Here is a 17,952-nt window from a genome sequence, read left to right as displayed (position 1 = left end):
AATATAAAGACATTTTATCTCATGTTAAATAAGATGAGAAGCATAATCCTGAGTTTTAATTTCACAACAAGCGATCACACATCTTCATTCCCATACCCACGACAACTTGACCCAACAAAAGAATATGAGGCATCTTTATTGTCCATGGAAACTTATAATACCTTATTTAATATAACTGATAAAAATGACAAGTTTAGTTATAATCCCGGAAGTGGATACAAAACGATAACAGTCTCACCCGGAGCATATGAGATTTCTCAAATATCTTCCGAAATTGCTCGTCTTATGAAAGAACAGGGTGATGAACCAAAAAATATTGTTATAGACATTCAAAAACATACTTCAAAATCAACGATTAAAGTTAAAAATAACTACAAGGTTGATTTCACAATTGATAATTCATTTGGAGAGTTATTGGGTTTCTCCTCAAAAAAGATTGAAACTAATGGGACGTTTTGCAGTGATAATGTGATTCAAATATCCTCAGGAATAAATTCGGTGTTAATTCACTGTGATTTGATTGATGGTGCTTATAATGATGGAAAAAAAACAAATGCAATATTTTCATTCAGCGCATACTCAACCCCAATTGGTTATAAATTCAATATGGAACCTAAAAATTTGGTTTATCTCCCTGTGTCAGGAAAAACCATCCACAGAGTAAATTTTAGGATAACCGACCAAGATAATCGTATGATTTCTTTTAATGGAGAAGTTATATCCATCAGAATTCACCGACGTGAAGTTTTCCAATAAATAAATACAATGGTTATTGTGAGGAAACACGAGTTGGGAAAATATAAAATAATTACAGGGGATGGGATGTTCTTTTCCCCATACTACAAGGTTGAAGGTATGTATCTTGGTAGAGGATACTATAAACCTAAGAGACAAAGGGGTGTTGGACATCAATTTAGAGGAGATGGGATAATTGATACTCGAATGGGTATTGGTTCAACTATTCTTAAACATAAAGATCTAATTGGTTCAACTGCTTCTGCTGTGGGAAATATAGCAGGTGTTGTAAAGAGCATAAAAGATGCCCAGAAGGAATCTCATAAATTACAAGCAATAAAAGAAATTAAGAAAGGCAAAACTCAGTTGTCCCCCCAAGAACGACAGAAAATAATTTGAATACTTGGATCAGTGTTTCAAAAGTTTTAACATCTTTTTTCCTAAATAAATACAAGTATGGAAGCAATTGATAGTATCTATGATTTGGATGATACTATTATTATCTCAAACTCCACTAAAAAAGAAGATTACTTCAAGGTAAATGCAATAACTGGAACAGACTGGAATACGAATGGTACAAAAAGTTTTGAAATAAATAATCAACAAACCTATTTGAATCTATCCGAAAGTTTCTTGTTGTGTAAATTTAAATTCACTAAGGCTGCGACTAACACAAACGCTACACTTGTAAATGATTTCTTCTGGAAAATGTTTGATAGTGTGCGTTTGTATATTGGAACACAAGAAGTTGAAGCGGTTGATTATGTCTCTGCTGTATCTGAAATGATGAAATTTACACTCTATACATTCAGTGATAGAATGGGAAAGGGGTCTGTCGAAGGTTTTATTCCTGATATGTCAACGGGAACAAACACAGACCCTGGATATACTCAAAGGAAAGGAGCGTATAATGATGATACAAAAGCAGAAAATAGTTTTACTGTGGCAGTTCCTCTTAAAGGTATATTTGGATTTTGTGATCATGATAAAGTTCTGTATGGTCTTAAAATTAGATTTCAACTACAAAGGAATGATAATGAAAATAGATTGCTTTTTGGTGTTGGTAATGCTTTTGGTGATCAGAATAAATTTGTAATTGAGGAAATGAGTTGGTATATCAGTGAATATACTCCTAATCTTAAAACAGAAGAGATGTTGAATAGAAGACTTAACTCAAAGAAACCACTCAGTGTATCATACCTCAAAAGAAGATGTCAACACGTTAAACTCAACCAAACTACTTACACGTGGAATTTGGGTGTTCTGGAAGGAAAGCCACGATATCAGTGGATCATTTTTAAAAAGCCAGATGGTGATAATGCGACTGATAAGATTAATGCATTGAGTGATAATGCTAAGGTGAAACAACTTCGCGTTTCTCTAGATGGAACATTTTATCCACGAGATAGATTGTAAATTAATTGGGAAAAAAATGATTTTGCTGAAGCATACAAGTCTTACCAAAAGGTGTGTGAAAGTAATGGAAATAAAGAACCTATTTTGGATATGACAGCATTTAAAAGTTTGTATACAATCTATGCGTTTGACCTGAGCGCTCAAAAGGAAACTATAAAGTCTAATCGAGTGGATACTTCCCTATACATTGAAAGAGGAGAGAGTGAAGAAGTTGATACATATTGTTTGCTTTTGGAAGAAACAGAATTGCAGATTAATACAGATAATGGTGTGATGATTAGTCTCACATAATTTTTTGTTAAATAAATGAGTGGCAAAGTACCAACTGGGGTATATGTTAATCAAATCAATCTTCATAAACTATCATCTTGTGTTCAAAATCAAAAGCCTTGTACGATTAACGTGAATACAATTCAGAGAAAAGGAGCAGTAAGAATTGATGTTTTGCTCACAAGAGAACAGGTTAAAATCTTGAATGACACTGGCTCACTTAAAATTAAAATGACAAAACCAAAGTTGAAAAAATATTCAATAAGAGAGACGAGTGGAGGATTTCTCCCATTTCTAATTCCTTTATTTGCTGGTTTCAGTGCGGTTGGAGCATTGACGGGTGGTATTTCAACAGCGGTGAAAACTGCCAACGAAAGGAAGGCTCAACTCCAGGCTCAAAAAGAATTGGAAAGACATAACAAAGAGTTGGAGAAACAAATTAGTGGAAGTGGTGTAATTGTAGATTTTGCTGAAAAACTTGAAGGTCTGCCTGATAAAGCGAGATTGTTAGTTGGAGATATGCTTTCTTCTATCGCACAAGCAGGTGTAAAATTAACGAAAAGAGGTAATGGATTATATCTTTCTAGTAAATAAATGAGCATTGATGAGTGGTTTAAAGAATTTGGAAAGAATACAACATCAAATTTACAACTTGTCAAATATTGTAAGAAATTGAAAATTCATAATGTGGTTATTTGTATGAGAGATGAATTAACAAATGTGCCGAAACATACAAAGAATATTATTATGAACTTAGAAGATAATAATGGGAACGGTTCTCATTGGGTTTGTATTTTTAATAGTCAAGACAAATATTATTTTGATAGTTTTGGTCTTCCACCACCTGTTGAAGTCATAAAATTCTTACAGAATGGTGTTTATCAAACATTTCAAGTCCAAGAATTAAATTCCAAGTGTTGTGGTCAATTATGTCTATATGTGTTATTTCAACTCAACAAAAATAAAAAAAATTATGATATTATTTTTAATCTAATATAAATGACTTATGTTGGTAAAGATGGTTCTATCTTTGGTGTATCTCAAGAACTGGATATTGATTTATCAAATTATTACACAAAGGCACAGGCTGAACGACATAAATATAAGAAACCAAAAATATTAACATGAAAAATGCTTATAAATTAAAAAATTATCCAAGCCCGACTGACGCGAATGACTTGGTGAGATTAAGCGATTTATCACAATATATATCTTTAAATAAAACGGCCGTGTATTCCAAAGATACAGAAATGTTGATATTATCTCCAGGTCATACAGAATTCACAGTTCGAATTAAAAAATTTTTTATAAAGAAGGGCGTATCATTTGTACGAGAATAGAACAATGGGGGTATGATATGAATGATTTAGGGTATAATTGGTCATTTAAAATTAACCTCGAAGACCTGGAACAATTAAATCAGTCTCGTAAGGAAGAATATTATCCACTTGGTATCGAGAATGAGTTTTGTGGGGCCACGATTAGTAAACAACAAATAAAATAATTTAATAAGGGTAAATATAATAATGGTTTTGCCCTTGTTTATATCATGAAAACAGGAAAAACAGGATTATATATAATAAGTAAGGAAATACAAAATGATTTAACTATGGGAAGATGGGGAGGTGTTTCGTGCCATAATATTATTCTAACATATAAATTCTAATACATAAATGACAGCAAGAAGGCTTCAAGAAAATTATCATTTCTGTGTCCAAGCATACCTTCAAGAAAAGGGTATTCGGTATTTTAATAAATATGTTCTACAACATAAGAATGAGGTATTTTCAATAAAAGATTGACATTATGCTGATGTTGATAAACCGACAACTTTAGATTTAATTAGAATGTTAAATAATGAAAAAATTATAAAGTTAAGAAAAGGTAAGGCTCTTTTAGAAATTCAAAATAAATTTTATTGGTTTCCCGTTGTAAAAAAAATTATTTTGGATACAGGAATAACAAGAAATCCTGATGAATATATGTATGATATTCTATGGGGTGTAAGCGATTCAAGGATAATAAGGGATGAGGAAGGAGTTGAAGAAGAGAGGGAAGAGGAGGAAAAGGAGAAGAGAGAGAGAAGGAGGAGAGGGAGAATAAAGAGGAGGAAAAGGAGAAGAGAGAGAAGGAGGAAAAAGAGAAGGAGGAGAGGGAGAAGACAGAGAAGGAGAGGGAGGAGAGAGAGAAGGAGAGGGAGGAAAGAGCGAGACAATATAAATATCGAAATATGGAAACCAGTGAGATAAAAAAAGATTAGGGGTATTACAGAAAATAACTCAACCCACCGAGGAGGAAAACAAAGAATTGACAAGTCTATTTGCAATACTTTCGACAAGAATATTGACATCGACAAGATATTCATTTTAATTCAAGTTTTTCATTTTTATTTTTATTTTCTTAAATAAATGGAGGAGAGAGTGAAGGCATTTCTAAGGATTCTTTATGTTTTAAAAATTAAGATTCAAATGTGCATGTTGGAAACTAAAAAGGTTTTTGCACTCTGCAGGAATTTTTCACATAAATAAATGAGTTATTGTCTCAAATGTAAAAAGAAAACTAATACTAAAAATATTTCATATATTAAAAGTAAAAATAACAGGGTTATACAAAAAGGTATATGTTCGGTGTGTGGTTCAAAAAAAAATCAATTTATCTCCAAACACAAACGAGGAGGAGATATACAAAAGTTTTTATCAGGAAGTAAATTTACAACTACTGGAATACCAGGGGAATTACATCTTCCAGGGTATTCTCTCTGTGGTCCAGGCACAAACTTGGATAAAAGATTAGATGAGGCAGACAATCCTAAATCATGGAGTGAACCCATCAATAGAGTTGATGAAGTGTGCATGAGACACGATATTGATTATGGGAATACCACAACGTTGGAAGAAAAGCATGAAGCCGATAGAGAAATGTATAATTTGTCTCTGATACAAAATCCAACCTTGAGAGAAAAAGTTGATCGGTTCATTGTGAAGAAGATGATCAGTGCTAAATTGAAACTTGGACTTGGAAATTCAAAAAACTTATAGGTTCTAATGATGTCATTAAGACTGAAGAGCAATTAGCTGATGAATTACATAAACCAATATTCACAAAGTTTCAGAGAAGGAAACTTTATTCCAAGGAAGTAGATTATATCTGGTCTGCTGATTTGATTGAACTCAATAATGATAAGGGGTACAAGTATGCTTCAACCGTTATTGATTTGAGGAGTAGATACGCATGGGTTGTACCATTAAAAACAAAACAGGTAATACTCTTATGTTAGCCTTTCAACAGATATTTAATAAAAGTAAGAGAAAACCTACAAAATTGTGGACTAATGAGGGTGGAGAGTTTTATAACAAGATATTTATGAATTTTCTAAAAAATAACAGTATTACATTATACAGTACCTTTAATGAAGGGAAGGCAGTTGTTGTTGAACGTTTTAATCGTACCTTAAAAGAGAGATTATATAAAAAATTCACACAACTCGGTTCACAACAATGGTCATCTTTTATTCAGGATATTGTGGATAAGTATAATGACACGGTTCACACGTCAACAAATATGAAACCATCAGAAACATTTACAAAATTAAAATATGAAAAAGAGATTAATGTCAGAAAACCTAAGTTCAAAGTTGGTGTTATCGTAAGAATATATAGGTGGAAATCTCATTTTGAAAAGGGTTATATTAAACGATGGACGAACGAACTTTTTAAAATTGTTGATGTAATAGATACAGTTCCTTGGACTTATAAGATATATGATTTGGAAGGGGAAGAGATTTTAGGTTCATTTTATTCACAGGAATTACAAAAGACAAAGATAAATTGAAATTTTTTGACTCCACCCCTTTTTGACTCCGCCCACATAAAACCCACCCACATAAACCCCACCCCACACAAGGTCCACACAAACCCCACCCCACACAAACCCCACACAAACCCCACCACACACAAACCCCCCACAAGCTCCACACAAGCCCCGCCCACACACGCCCCGCCACACAAGCCCCACCCCCCTCATCCCCCCTGTGCGCCCCCACCTTTGACCCACCACCTCCCTCATCCCACCCTCACCCTTCCCCACACACACATGGGGAGGGGAGGGGTGGGATGAGGGGGTGTTGGGTCGTTGGGGGGGAGCGCACCTACCCCCCTCCACCCCCCTCCCTCTCCTTCATGTCTTGATCCTTTTTTTGAAATTCAAAATCAAGTAATTGTAAACAAAACAAATATAATTAATCAAAATTGAAAATATTAAATATTCATTTGCGAGAATGCATAATCTTTCCCAGCAATCTTCTTCAGATGTCTTGTGATTTCGAAACTCAGACACCATATTCTGTTTTGAAACAAAAAGTGGATAATAATTAGGTTTTATAAAGATAATTACATGGTAATATGAGTAAGCCTGGTGTTGGTTCAAAGTTCAAGCCTCGTTGACCACTGAATTAACACACCAGGAGGCCGACTCAGCCTGTCATACTTCCAAGGCCAATAAAATGAATTCCAGTGTACTGGTAAAACCGCGTCCAAACTAATGATGCAACCAACATAAGACGACATTCCAAAGAGAGAGTGATATTAATAAAAGAATAACTAAATAATAATTCAGAAACATTTACCTCCAGAAAATCATGCGTTGTACCAGATTGCTTCAACAGCTGATGTTGTGTGATCGAGCTGAAAAAAAAAAATAATGAGTCAAGGGTATAGATGGAGAGACAGACAGAGAGAGGTAGGTAGAAAGACAGACAGAGAGAGACACAAAGAGACAGACAGGGAGAGATAGAGAGAGACAAACAGACAGGGAAAGAGACACACACACACACACACACACGCACACACACGCACACACACGCACACACACGCACACACACACATACACACATATATATATATATATATATATATATATATATATATATATATATATATATATATATATATATATATATATATATATACACACACACACATACACACACATATACACACACACACATACACACACATATACACACACAGACACACATATATATATATACACACACACACACATACATATATATATTCACACACACACACACACACACACACACACACACACACACACACACACACACACACACACACACACACACACACACACACACACACACACATACACGTGTCTCACCATTGGTTTAATTCATTCGAGATCAGAGGCCGTGATAAGACTTCGTACCAGTCATTATAAATGTTTTTCAATTCTCTTCTAAAATCATTGACCTCTTCAATAAGAGCATTCATTTGATGCACCTCATCGTGATATGTAAACTCCACTTCTTCCAAGGACCTGCCAGGAAAAAATATATTTTTTCGCATTTTCACGATTTAATTTATAATCAATTGCTTCATCGTTCAAAGAGGAAACCATACACAAACTTACCAACTTTGTAGTGAGCTGTTATCTTCATCGGAAGAGAGTGAGTCCATGTCTCAGTTTTTTTTTACCATTGGTACAAGATGGCAAAAAGATCAGAGGCCGTGATAAGACGTCGTGTCAGTCATTAAAAATGTTTTTCAATTCTCTTCTAAGATGATTGACCTCTTCAATAAGAGCATTAATTTCATGCACCTCGTCGTGATATGAAACTGCTCTTCTTCCAAGGACCTGCTAAGAAAAAAAAAAATCAGAATTATCACGATTTAATTTACAATCAATTGCTTCATCGTTCAAAGAGGAACCTATACACAGGCTTACCAACTTTGTGTTGAGCTGTTTTGTTTGCGGAAGAAAGATCGCTCATGTCTCAGTTGTAAAAATGAAAATCCCGTCTGGCAGAAACTTTGTCTGGCGAATCACTTATAAGGCAACGATGAGGAGATTGCTTAATCATTGGGTGTGGCCACAGGAAATGACGCTTCGGGCGAGACAGCTTGGAAAATAACTGGGCGATATATTCTCAAATTGTATGAATCATTTTTAAAACATACTTAAAATACCCTAAGATGGTTTTGATTAAACATGTTTTCAGTTTGTGTTCTGAGATAAAATATAAACACGAGACCTTGTCTCACAGACTAGTTCCTGTTTTTTTCACAGCATGACTGCCTAAAAACACTTCCTCATTTTCACAGCACGACCGTGTCAAAAAAAAAAAAAACACTTCCTCATTTTCATGACACGAACTGAAAACATTTGAAACAAAACTTTTTTTATGGCGTGGTTTATGCACAAAAATGATTTGCAACTCGGGCGGTGGCCAGATGAGATCATTAAGAGAAGTTTATCATTTCGTAATGGCACAAAAGGGGTATCTTAAAAAATATAAAGATTCAAATGTTTTGTTTTTCAATATTTTAGATGGGGATTATTGTGCAAAGAAAGTTAAACTATTGAAGGAATTTGAGAATGAACAAATCTTTATAGGTTCAATGAGTGAGCAAAACAATATGCATCGGTTATTTGATAAAGAGTGTCCCGAAGCTTAGACGTTTCAGATATTTCTTTCAAATCACCTTTAACAAATCACATTACCACTTTAGTACTTGAAAAAATCTTTATCTTATTGCATGGATTATTTGAAAAAAAAAAAGTGTCCCCAGGTTAAAAGGGGAGACAAATAAATATACCTTGGGATAAAAAGGGGGTTTATTTTTAGGGGAAAAAAATATGAATCGCTGAAAATCCCCCATTCATTTACATGGGGAAAAGTGAGCCAGAACCAGTATATTCTCCCTACTCACACCCATTACCTCAGTGAATTTGAAGCAGACACCTGAAAAGTTAGAAGGAAATCTGCTTCCTGAGGATTCCTTTTTCGTGAAACCATTTCCAATGTCTGCTGTATCTGTAAAGAAAAAGGAAGCTGAATTTGAACACGAGTCGTGTGATTCCGATGATACTTGTTCAATATCAGATTCTTTTGAGTTGGATGGTGCAGCTGGAGATTCACAAGACCACAAAGGCTTAAATGCCCCTGCACCTGCGAAAGTGATCAAGTTCCTCCACAACACCTTTCGGAAAAAATTAAACTCACCGATTTCTTTCCGGAACTCGATAAATTTATGCTTACCGCATCCCTTATTACTAAAAATCCGGCAGCCTATGGCGCCAATGAATCGCAGGTACACAGATTGAGGAAATATGTAACTCTGGCAAGGAAAGAACTTCAGTAACCAGAACCCACCTATAAAATACTAAAATGGTTCTGTCTCTTGATTGTTTAAACATAAATGGGGGCCGCGCCCCTATACGTAAAACACATGTTCGACTGTTACTTGATCAAAAGCATATTGATGTAGCTCTTCTTCAGGATGTGCGTTGTGGACCGACTTGTTCTGCAGAGTGGCAAACCACAATAAGGGGTTCTTGGTTTTTCAGTTCCTTTGATTGCTGCAGTGCAGGAGTTGCTTTCTGGTTTCGATCAAGTCTTTCATCGGACCGAATTGTTTTTCACGAATTCATGCAAGGTCATTTGGCTTTTGTGGTTTTTTTCTTATGGAGGCTATAAAAGCACACTATTAAATGCTTATGTCCCAAGTAATCCTGCAAAAAGAAACGAATATTTTTCCATTCTTGATGATTGTTTATCCCAGATTGATTTTAGTAGTCTCGTGTGCCTCGCTGGTGATTTTAATTGTACCTTGGAGCCAGCTCTGGACCGTAATGGCTCAGAACCTCACCCTGAGAGTGCAAAAGGGTTTGCGACCATTTTAGCAAAGTATAATTTGGTTGATGGTTGGAGATTGCAGCACCCCAAAGTTAAACAATATTCGTGGTGTCAAGCTTCCAATAACAGGGTATCGTTCGCTCGCTTAGATAGATTTTATGTTAATCATGATTTTCGGAACTTTATATTGTCTACGGCAATTTCTCCCTCTGGCTTTTCGGATCACCACCTAGTTTCTTTAAAATTAACTTTTCCCTATCTTCAAAGTAAGAGTGCCGATTGGGCTCTAAATGTTAGTCTTTTGGAAGACATTGTTTTTTGCAATGCTTTTAGGATCTTTTGGACTTCTCTTTACGGTAGGAAAAATACTTTTCATAGCAAGCTACAATGGTGGGATATTGTAAAAATCCACATCAAAATCTTTTGTCAGCAGTATAAACTTCATCACTCTCAGGATAGTCTTTCAAGAATAACGATTCTAGAAAAAGAGGTTTTAGAATTGCAAAGAAATCCTCTTGAGTTGAACAGAAATCAAGGATTACGTAAAGAATTTATAACTAAAAAAGAACTTCTTCACAGTCTTGTCAACGAAAGGGCAAAAGGGGCTTTAGTGCGGCTTAAGATTAAAAATTTGAGTCTTTTTGACACTTCATCAAAGTTTTTCTTCTCTTTGGAGAGGAAAACTAAAGCTCAACAACAATTATTATCTGTACAATCACCTGAAGGAGAGATAGTAAGTGAACCTAAGATGATTAAAATAATTGTAGTCGATTATTTTTCTTCTTTATTCTGTGCAAAAAAGATTGATTTGAATGTTGCAAAAGCCTTTATTGAACCTTTACCCAAGTTGTCTGAGTCACAGCGAGCCTCTTTGGAGAGTTCCATCACGCTGGAGGAGTTGGGTCTTGCTCTTTCCAGTATGGCGTCTGGGAAAGCTCCTGGTCTGGATGGAATCCCCTGTGAATTCTATAAAACCTTTTGGGACATTATCGGACCCGAACTTTTGGAAGTACTCAAGGAAAGTTTTCAAGTTGGGGAGCTCCCCCTAAGTTTCCGGTGAGCCGTTGTTTCCTTGTTACCAAAGAAGGGAGACACCCAGTTACTCAGAAACTGGCGTCCTGTCTCTTTACTGAACACCGACTACAAGATTTTTTTCAAAGGTCCTTGCCTCTCGCTTAAAATTGGTCGTCCAATCTTTGGTGCATCCTGATCAAACCTGTTGTGTGCCTGTACGATCAATATATGACAAGCTTGGCGCTGTTCGTGACATTGCTGATGTGTGTGATCTTCTGCATAAAAGCACTGGCTTAATCTTTGTTGATCAAGAGCATGCCTTTGATAGTGTTGATCATAGTTATCTATTTGCTATCATCAAGGGTTTTGGTTTTGGTCGTATTTTTGTATCATATATTCAGTTGTTGTATCACAATATTTATAGTTTATTCAAAATAAATAATGAGTTGATTCCTCCCTTTACTGTTACCAGAGGAATAAGGCAAGGGTGTCCCTTATCCGGACTCCTTTATGTTCTTTCCATTGAACCCCTTTTAGTTAAATTGCATGAGAAACTTGTGGGATTCTCTGTCGCTCCAGACATACCTGTTATAAAAGTTGTTGCTTATGCAGATGATATCTGCACTACAATTCAATGTCAAGAAGATGTATCTGAACTACTTAAAACTATGAATAATTTTACCCTTGCTTGCTCAGCCAGAGTAAACTGAACAAAGAGTTATGCCTCCTTTTTTGAATTAGCAATGCATTTTTCCTTCCCAACACTACCTGGCAATTTATCCTGGAAGAATAATAGTGTTTACCATTTGGGTGTACACCTTGGTGATGCTCAAAGTATTCAGAAAAAATGGGATGGACTAACAGACAAAGTCTACTCCAGACTTCAGAGATGGAGGGGCCTTCTGTGCAAATTATCATATCATGGAAGAGTTTTAGTGATTAACAATTTGGTCTCTTCCATCTTGTGGCACAGGTTTATTGTCTTGCAGCCACCTGCATGGCTAATTAAAAATATTCAAAAACACTTAATCAATTTTTTCTGGGGTGGTATGCACTAGCTTCGACCAGGTGTGCTCAGCCTTTTTCGTAATGAGGGGGGGTCAAGGGCTTGTTGACATCACCAGCAGGATCATGACTTTCCGCATTCTTTTTGTGAAAAAGTTGCTTTATAACCACATGCCTTGGGAGAGTTTGACACTTTGTTTGCTAAAGCAAGCGGGCCGGCTGGGATATGGCCGTGAGCTTTTTTTGCTCGACCTCCTGAAGATCGACGTGTCACCACTTCCTCTGTATATGCAGAGTGTGATCAATGCTTGGCAAGCTTTATCACTGCAACGTGAGGTCACTTCCTTTACTACCTCGATGTTCTTAAATGAACCAGTTTTCTACAATCCCTGTTTTACAGGAATCCCATCCTCTAGGGCTTTTGTGCAACATTTTGTGGGGTCCAATATACTTCTTGTGCACAATCTGCTGGATTTTTCAAAAGAAAGATGGAAATCTGGTCATGAAATCTCCACCATTACTGGGTTGAAATCAATTTGGATAGTTGGTCAGCTTTTTTCTGCTATCTTAAAGGCATTAATGAGTTTTGGAGTGGGTTTCAGGAGTCTTTTTGATATTGAGGATTTGCCCAATCAATATGCCTTCCCTGTTTTGCTTTTGGACTGGGATGGCAAATCTGTACCTTTAAATTCCATTGAGAAGGGGAACCTGTATTCCTTTTCTATTCAGTATATTTTTGCTGATTCAGTGAAAAGTCCTTTCGGGATTCAATGGAAAGAACATTTGCCAACTTCGACCCCTCTTGTCCCTGCATGGAGAGGTTTATATACCCCCCCAATTTCTAAACGTTCGGGTGACCTGCAATGGAGATTAGTGCATTGCATCCTCCCTTATAATATCTTATTGCACAAGTTTTCCAATGAGATCCCGGAATTGTGCCCATTTTGTGAAAACAATGAAACGCTTTGTCATGCATATGTAGATTGCATAAGACTTGTCCCTCTTTTTCAGTTTTTGCATGATATCATTTTAAACATGGGTCTTTCTTTTTCCTTGGTGAAATTTATTTATGGTTTCCCTATTTCCTCTAGTTTAAAATCTGAGACTGGTTTGGCCAGATTTTTGGTTGCTGAAGCAAAAATGGCAATTTATAAGACAAGGAAAAAGAAGGTGGAATCTGCGGATGCTTGTTCTTGTGTTTTATTAACCTTTAGAAATTTAGTTGTGTCTCGCATCCAGCTTGATTTCTTTTTCTGTTGCAAGTATGTAATGGGAGAATGCAGGATTTTGTTGACAAATGGTGTGTAAAAAATGTTGTTTGCTCTGTTGTTAATGAATCACTTGAGTTTCCTTTCTGATTTAAAATGTATGAATCAACCTAAAATGTTTTTTAATAATTCGTTGTTCATCTGTTTTGGTAAAATATTTTTTTCTACCTTTATAAATACCCTCTTGTTTGTTAAAATATATTTTGTTTGCTTGCTGTGAAAAACAGTTAAGTGTTGTGCTGACGCCTTTGTCTCATTGGTGAGACACCTTTTTATACTTTTGTAATAAAAGAATATAAAAACTCAAACTGTCTGTCTGTCTGTCTGTCTGTCTCTCTGTCTCTCTGTCTGTCTGTCTGTCTCTCTGTCTCTCTGTCTGTCTGTCTGTCTCTCTGTCTCTCTGTCTGTCTGTCTCTCTCTCTGTCTGTCTGTCTCTCTCTCTCTGTCTCTCTCTCTCTCTCTCTGTCTCTCTCTCTCTCTCTGTCTCTCTCTCTCTCTGTCTCTCTCTCTCTGTCTCTCTCTCTCTGTCTCTCTCTCTGTCTCTCTCTCTCTCTCTCTGTCTCTCTCTCTCTCTGTCTCTCTCTCTCTGTCTCTCTCTCTCTCTCTGTCTCTCTCTGTCTCTCTCTCTCTCTGTCTCTCTCTCTGTCTCTGTCTCTGTCTCTCTCTCTCTCTCTCTCTCTCTCTCTCTCTCTCTCTCTCTCTCTGTCTCTCTCTCTCTCTCTCTCTCTCTCTCTCTCTCTCTCTCTCTCTCTCTCTCTCTCTCTCTCTCTCTCTCTCTCTCTCTCTCTCTCTCTCTCTCTCTCTCTCTCTCTCTCTCTCTCTCTCTCTCTCTCTCTCTCTCTCTCTCTCTCTCTCTCTCTCTCTCTCTCTCTCTCTCTCTCTCTCTCTCTCTCTCTCTCTCTCTCTCTCTCTCTCTCTCTCTCTCTCTCTCTCTCTCTCTCACACACAGGCAGACACACATGCACAGGCACACACACACACCCACACACACAAACAGGCACACACGCACAGGCGCACACACGGACACACACACAGGCAAAGACATACACACACAGACACACCCACAGGCATAGACATACAGGCACACACACACACAGACAACGCACAGGCACACACAGACACACACACACAAACAGGCACACACGGGCACACACATACACACAGGCAGACACAGACACACACAGAGGCACACACAAAAACACAGGCACACACAGACACACACGCACACACACAGGCAGGCACACACACAAACAGGCACACACACACACACACTCTTGGTGGGCGGAATCGATTTCAAAGGACTCGATCCTTGATTCCAACCATGGAATGGAACGGGAATCGATGTCCATTCCGAGTGCTGCACTTCCGACTTCTGAGAAATAAGCATTTCTTTTGGGGGAATTTTTGTCCGACCTGTTTGGCATGTTCTGATGACGTGACGTGGTAATGAGCACACAGTGACGCACTCATTTTATGACGTCGTGACAAATTGCACGTCCGCAACTGAACAACTGGCAAAATACTCGACGGAAAAACCATTGTTCTTCATTCGGAGGACGGTGTGCTCTGAGCTGCAGCACCCCCTCTCGGAAGGACATCAGAACGTCAGTCTCTCTTTTCACACGTTGATCCTCGATCACGACGAAAACAAAAAGAGGCATTGCTGGGATTCGAACCCAGGATCTCCTTTTTACTGGACAGGTGCTTTAACCAACTAAGCCACGACGCCATATACAATCGGGCCATCTCGATGCAAACTCGTATTTCATACAAATAAATCTGTCCAATTCAAACTCATTTAATGTGAACACCCCATATATATATCTATATCTATCTCTCTCTCTCTCTCTCTCTCTCTCTCTCTCTCTCTCTCTCTCTCTCTCTCTCTCTCTCTCTCTCTCTCTCTCTCTCTCTCTCTCTCTCTCTCTCTCTCTCTCTCTCTCTCTCTCTCTCTCTCTCTCTCTCTCTCTCTCTCTCTCTCTCTCTCTCTCTCTCTCTCTCTCTCTCTCTCTCTCTCTCTCTCTCTCTCTCTCTCTCTCTCTCTCTCTCTCTCTCTCTCTCTCTCTCTCTCTCTCTCTCTCTCTCTCTCTCTCTCTCTCTCTCTCTCTCTCTCTCTCTCTCTCTCTCTCTCTCTCTCTCTCTCTCTCTCTCTCTCTCTCTCCTCTCTCCCTCTCTCTCTCTCTCCCTCTCTCCCTCTCTCCCTCTCTCCCTCTCTCCCTCTCTCCCTCTCTCCCTCTCTCCCTCTCTCCCTCTCTCCCTCTCTCCCTCTCTCTCTCTAGAGAACATTGTACTTTACGGTAATTCTACATATCGACGGTTCCCCTGTGCCAATGCGCATGCGCAGCCTGACCCGGAGCCAGGGATGTTGTGGGCGTTTCAACCTGTTCAATACTTGTTTGATTATTGTCGTTCCACGCTAATAAAGTGGTCCAACAAATTGAACTCTGTTCTTATTTATAATCAAACAACTTGATGCAGTCGAGTAAAGATCGTCGGTGCTGAGGAGGACACGACTGGGTGAAAACGGACCACGAGAACGTCGACAGTGAGTTTGGATTTCTCGGGTTCTGTACCCAATCTTCGCCCCCAGGACACTGTGCACACGTGTGCATCACCGAAAATAGAACGTTTACTCCAGAATAACTGTTCCTATGGCGCCGGTGGAAGCAGAGTGCCCGATCGAGGGTTGTGACTATATGGCTACACACGCAGAGGCGTCAGTGGTGGCGGCCATGTTGAGTATACACGGCACTGTGCACGTCGCCGCCCCCAGGGCGGCGAGCTCGAATGCCAAGATGGAGAAACTCAAGCGTCCCACCATAGCACTGGCCGGAACCTGCGAGGCCTGGTCGTACTTCATAACCCGCTGGGGCGAATACAAAACAGGTACTAAGCTTGTCGGACCCGACATAGTCGCGCAGCTACTGGAGTGCTGTGAGGAGGAGCTGAGAAAGGACCTCACTCGCGCGGCTGGAAGGAGCCTCGTGGGCAGCGATGAAGAAGACGTCCTCGCCGCCATGAAGGCGCTCGCCGTCCGGACGGAGAACACGATGGTCGCTCGAGTGGCCCTGTCTAACATGCGGCAGGGACACGAGGAGTCCGTCCGGTCGTTCCACGCCCGCATCAAGGGGCAGGCGGACACGTGCAAGTATGAAATGAAGTGCACCAAGGCGGGGTGCGATCAGGTCAACGACTTCACGGAAGAGATATTGCGCAACGTGGTTGCCCGTGGCATCGCGGACCAAGCAATACAACTTGACCTACTCAGTGAGAAGAACCAGGACATGCCATAAGGACATGATAGAGTATATCGAAGCCAAAGAGTCTGGAAAACGCTCGGCATCGCGCCTGCTTGACACTCAGAGCACGGACGCGATCACTAGTTCGTATCGGCGGGGAAAGCAACAGGACGTCCGCGCCAGAGTAGGAGCCAGGCCGGAAAAACGGAAGGCCAAGCCCGAAGGAGTATGCATCTACTGCGGCGAGGTGGGCCACGGCAAAACGCCTCAATGGCGCGCCAGACGCGCCGAGTGCCCCGGATACGGTAAAAAGTGCTGGAAGTGTGACCGCCATAATCACCTCGACAAGGCGTGCCTGGGCGGCCGATCGGCAAGACCCCCATCTAAGGAGACCGACGGGATGTACGACGAGCAGACGGCAGCCTTCGTCGAGTTATGCACGGTCACCATGGCCAGCACAGAGGACGAGATACGCGCGCTTCCCCTCGCTCACCACCTGTACGATGATATGTGCGATAAGTGGATGAAACGCATATCCGACCCGCAGCCATACATCAACCTCACTCTCACCAACAAGCGCGAGGATTACGAAGTGCTGGGTTTTAACCTCCTGAAACACACCCGCGCGGTAACCCTACCCGCTATGGCAGACACGGGGTGCCAGAGCTGCCTGATCGGCATTAAAGTCGTCCAACAAATGGGCCTGAGTACTGAGGACCTCATACCTGTATCCATGACCATGAAGGCCGCAAACAACAAAGGAATTCGTATCCTCGGAGCCATGGTAGTCAGATTCGCCGGTAACAGTGACGACGCTCGGAGATTGGAGACGCGCCACATCGCGTACGTGACGGACTCTTCGGGCTGCATATTCCTCTCCCGCGCGGCCTGCATGGACCTGGGAATTATCTCGGACAGATTGCCGACACTCGGAGAGGTGAATCTGACGACCTCGGAATTGTGCGACTGCCCGCGACGCGCGGAGCCGCCGACCAAGCCGACCGCACTCCCCATGCCAGCGACCGAGGCCAACAGAGAGGCACTACAGTCACATTTACTCAGGATGTATGCTCAGAGCACATTCAACACGTGCCCACACCAGCCACTACTGAGAATGACCGGCCCGCCACTACGTCTTATGCTCAGTGAGAACACGACACCGGTTGCCCATCACACTCCCATCTCCGTGGCCATACATTGGCAAGATGAGGTAAAAGCAGGCCTCGACCAGGACGTTCGGCTCGGCGTGTTGGAGGAAGTACCCGTCGGCACGCCGGTGACATGGTGTCACCGCATGGTAATTTGCGCGAAAAAGAATGGCAAGCCGCGACGCACCGTCGACTTTCAG

The 17,952-nt window shown here is 40.0% G+C and overlaps 1 non-coding gene across 1 annotated transcript; it reads right to left on the bottom strand.

Annotated features, from left to right (window-relative positions):
- Window positions 1-15,020: 15,020 nt before the first annotated feature.
- Window positions 15,021-15,094, bottom strand: TRNAT-AGU (transfer RNA threonine (anticodon AGU)). The gene has a single exon. It is a non-coding gene; the product is annotated as a tRNA-Thr (tRNA).
- Window positions 15,095-17,952: the final 2,858 nt, after the last annotated feature.

The sequence above is a fragment of the Eptatretus burgeri genome, chromosome 10 (assembly GCF_056783735.1).
Source record: "Eptatretus burgeri isolate ZD-2024b chromosome 10, Ebu_testis_v1, whole genome shotgun sequence".
Lineage (NCBI taxonomy): Eukaryota > Metazoa > Chordata > Myxini > Myxiniformes > Myxinidae > Eptatretus > Eptatretus burgeri.
The sequence above is the reverse complement of the archived record's forward strand: the minus strand, read 5'-3'. Positions and strand labels throughout refer to the sequence as shown.